Raw genomic sequence first — 4,598 nt, 5'->3', positions numbered from 1 at the left:
GACAATCATGACATAATTGTCTCTGCCTCTAAGCAGCAAACTTGGTCACAGCTATTGATATTCTCAATTCAGCTGAATGACATGCAAGCTTGCAAGATGAGTGTTGAAGTTCAATGACATTTTAAAGGTCCTCAAAATATTGTCCTACATACAGACATTCAAACAATAAGCTATTGTATACACAGAAAGACAGCAACAGAGAAATGAGGTATCAATTTGACATTTGTGAAGCAAATATTTGTTGTTACAGGAACAAATGCAAATTTACACTTTCCCACAAAGAAACAACCAATTATTTTATAAGACTTAAAAACAAAAAAGGAAGAAAGCCACAAGAAATGAAATAGTTACATTTGCTCCACATCAAGCCACACAAGTGATAGTAAAAGTAATTGCTAAATTCCTCAGAAGAGATGAAAGGAATTTCAAAGTGTTAACGGGGTACTATTACAGATTCAGGATTCATACAGAGCTACTGTTGAGACATTATGTCAGAGTTTAAAATCACTTTTCAATCTCAGGGTCCATAAAGTAATGGCACATCTTACAGTAGAAAGTTTCTTAGGTCTGATGAAATATAGTGTGCTCCCAATAATTTCACTCACAGGAAAAACACATAACTACCCTTTAAAGTGCTTAAAAATTTGTAAAAGGCCAAGTCTCTTTCAAGAGATGGCAGCCACTTGTTGACTTTGATTTGAGAGAAAGAGACATTGTGAGTACCCGAAGACATCACCTGCCCCATAGCAGATATTATTGGTCACTATTTCCTAACCAGTCCTCCTTGCTAACAGAACCCTGAGTTGATTCAAGTCTTAGGGAGTCTTGTGGTTCAAACAAGACTTGGTCTTTCTTCATGGTAGAGAATCTTCATGAATTGCCCCCAGCATGATGATCTCAGCTCTTTTCCGTTGGTTGTTTTAAGGATGGATGTGTGACTTAGTTCTAACCAATGAGGTGAGACAGGATGAGAGTAGTGGGTTGAGAAGATTTCTGGGATCCTAAAAATGATGCATGAGAAGAAACCTATCTTTTTTAATTGTGGGCTTGTGATGCATGGAGCCACTGCAGCCATCCTGATACCATGAGGGAGGCTAACTGGAGCACCAAGAGCTATAGTGAGGATAGCAGAGAAGGAAAATAAAGAGGGTCTGAATCCTTGGAGACATCCTTGCATTCCTTTCTTAACCAAGCCTAAAAGCTGAGCTTCTGGTTATATAAGATATTAAACATCTTTATTATTCAGTCTATTGCTAATAATTAAGTTTTTATTGCGTGTAAGTGCTATACTGTCACCTCCCCATTACTGCCCTGATGCCACCTAGACTTCTTGAAACTCCCACTTGGGGGTGAATCAATAACAGGATGGACTCTAAAATGAAGGATATAAAAGCCCTGGTCCACTCTGAGCTGAGCTAGTTAGTCAACAACTACTGGGAGTTTGTTCAACTCTGTGGGATCTCCCATTTTTGAAGGGTGAAGAAGACACATGATAGAACATTGACAAAATAGAGCTGAGGCCTATCCAAAGGAGGGTGACTGATGTTCGTTATTTTATTGAATGGATTATTGAATAAATAACCAGAATGATCAAGTGACATCAAAATCATGTGAGAAACAGAAAGTTGGAAAATAGTTTGTCTTAGGGAAAAAGAACTTTGTGCAGGCTAGGGAGGAGAATGTCTTTAAGGAAGTGAAAGGAGAGTCTGTACAAGAGGGTTGACACTCTTTTTGAATGGCCCTCAAATGTGAAACTAGAATACAGTGTTGTAATTCATTCATTTGATCTATAAAGCTTTATTGAGTCGTCACCTAATAGAACCCATCCTCAGGAAGCTTATGGTCTGGTGGAACAAATGGATGATAAGAAACCAAGCAAATTGCCAGGTGTGGTGACTCACTCCTGTAATCCTAGCACTCTGGGAGACCATGACAGGTAGATTGCTTGAGCTCAGGAGTTCGAGACCACCCTGAGCAAGACCAAGACCCTGACTCTACTAAAAATAGAAAAACTATCGCTTCTCGCTCTTTTGACTAAGATCAAGTGTAGTATCTGTTCTTATCAGTTTAAAAATAGAAAAACTAGCTGGTCATTGTAGCAGGTGCCCATACTCCCAGCTACCTGGGAGGCTGAGGCAAGAAGATTGCTTGAACCCAGGAGTTTTAGGTTGCTGTGAGCTATGATGATGCCACACACTCTACCCAGGGTGACAGAGTGAAACTCTGTCTTAAAAAATAAATAAATAAATAAATAAAACAAGCAAATAAATTATTACAAAGTGTGATATGTACTGAAAAGGAAATAAATAAGGTTCAGTGATAGAGACGATGGAGAGAATTCTAAAGTAAAGAGAGCAGTTAGAAATTCTCTCAAGACAGTTATATTTAAACTGAGACCCAAAGCTTGAAAACATACTCTTTAGAGACCAGGGTGCAAGACATTTCTGGTAAGAAAACATCCTGTAAAAAGGCCTCCAAAAGCCTGGCCTTAGAATCAAGGCACTCATGGTATGGTTGTTATTGATCACTGCTGTTCACATTGTTATCATTTCAATTAAATTAAATATGGGGTTACAATAATGAGCATTGAAGTTCAATGACAATTAAAAGATTCTCAAAATATTATCCTATATTGTGGCAGTCACATAACAAGCTATTGTGTCAACAGAAAGATAGAAACAGGACTGGGGTATCAATTGATGTTTGACATTTGGGGCACTCTAAAGCTGCCAGAGCATCTGGAGTGAATAAGAGCAAGGGGAAGAGGAAAGAATAGGGAAATGGTGAAAGGGACCACAGGGTAGAGAGTTTAGGCAACCTAAAATCTTAAATTTTATTTTAAATACAAAGGAAAGTGGAGACAAGATGACTGACTGAAGCCAGCTTTCTACAGAGGCTCCCATCCAGAAGGTGAGTTAAAGGACAGAAATTTAGCAAGTAACCTGGTGGATTAGAGCTGCACAAAGAGAGAAGGTTGAAGAACGCACATCAACCCCGCTGAGGCAAGCTGCCACCCCAAGGATACAAACAAAAGGTACAAAATCCATCACCAAGTGGACGGGAGTCCCCTCCCCCATGAGAATGGCTTGGAGTGCCCCACAAACAAACAAGCAGAGTTCAAAGGTCCTCCCACTATACTCCACGGGAGAGACCCTCTAAAAACTGGACCTACCTCCCCTACTAGGGTGCCATGCACTCTCCTGCCAGGCATAAAACTGTATAAAACTGTATATATTCTCTACCTGCAATTCTGAACTCCCAGCATTCCCCTCCATTCTCACTCTGAGGTCTAGAGGCCTGTCCTCCAGGAGTTCAGATTCTTGGGTGATTTCTCGAGGGGTGTGGACAGGGCCTGGACTGCAGCTGGTCAGTGCTGATTATGTGTCATGGAGTGAGGAGAGGATGGTCAGCTGAGAGGGAACCACACTGGAGCGGCGATGCCCTGAGGTGCAGAACAACAGCCATTTTGGGCAACAATAAGGCTCACCCCCGGATAGTCTGAAGCCACACCCCCTGTCTCCCTGGGCAACCAGAGGAGGCCGGGCATCTTCTCAGGTGGCAAACACTGCAGAACAGATCTGGGACGGAAATGCAGGCCACATGAGTAAAAGGTTTGCCTGAAGCGGTACCAACCTGGGTGGAACACAGGGACTAGAAAACGTACGCGCAGAGCAAGGACATTCCCAGGATGGGGCTGACCCAGAAGACCACTTTACTGAGCCTAAGGTGCACCTGGCCCCAGGGGATCATCAGCTTAAACAAAGGAAGGAAGGCAGAGGCTGGAGCTGACAGGTAACCGTGCTGCGAATACAAACAGCTGAGACCATACAACAGCATAGACAGGGCCTGAAGCACAGGTTCTGGGAACTCAAAATAGCTTCTCTTCTGCAGGGGCAAAAACAAATTCCTGCAAAGTTGTTCTGTTCTGTCAGTAACATCAATCAGGGGCGGGGCTAGAACTGAGTGAACACCCCCCACATACCTCCATCAAGCGCCTGAGGTTGTCAGGCCTCACCTCCCCCTGCTGGATAGAGGCAGAGAGCAGTGGCCTGGCTGAGCAGACATAGATTTCCTTGTGATTCAGGCAGGTGCAAACCCCTGGAGTATCTATCTGATCATTGGAGGCAACTGGGTCACAGCCCTGCGGGGTTATCAGTGACTGGGTGTGACAGAGGTGCAAGGTGGCGAAGGAGGCATCAACCTTCCCAGACTAATCTATTTGCTGGGTAGGTCCTCCTAACTTCATGGAGCACCAAAGCAAGTCATATTTGAGTTGTCACCAGAGGCCTGCAATCCAGTTGCCAGAGATCTTTTTAACTCTCCCACCTGAGACAGGTGCTGACTGAGACAATTGATTAGGACCTTTTGAACTGAGCCAATCACCTGAGGACTATTCAAGTGGTGCCTTGGGTGTGTGGTTGTAGGAAGGTTTGATTTTCCTTTTCCAATTGTTGCCTGTGGGGGGCAGGGTGACTTAATTGCTGGTATTTCTCCACAGCTGACACTTCAACCCAGAGTAACTGTTTCACTAGGGTCAGACAGAGACCAGCTGAAAACAAGACAGAGCCACTTAGCCCCACCACACCTAACAGGTCCCC

The 4,598-nt window shown here is 43.4% G+C and overlaps 1 pseudogene; it reads left to right on the top strand.

Moving 5' to 3' along the window:
- Window positions 1–2,014: 2,014 nt before the first annotated feature.
- LOC128593095 (uncharacterized) lies at window positions 2,015–2,226 on the top strand (annotated as a pseudogene).
- Window positions 2,227–4,598: the final 2,372 nt, after the last annotated feature.

Source organism: Nycticebus coucang, chromosome 8 (assembly GCF_027406575.1).
Source record: "Nycticebus coucang isolate mNycCou1 chromosome 8, mNycCou1.pri, whole genome shotgun sequence".
In the NCBI taxonomy this organism is placed as follows: domain Eukaryota; kingdom Metazoa; phylum Chordata; class Mammalia; order Primates; family Lorisidae; genus Nycticebus; species Nycticebus coucang.
This window is presented reverse-complemented; position numbering and strand designations above follow the sequence as displayed.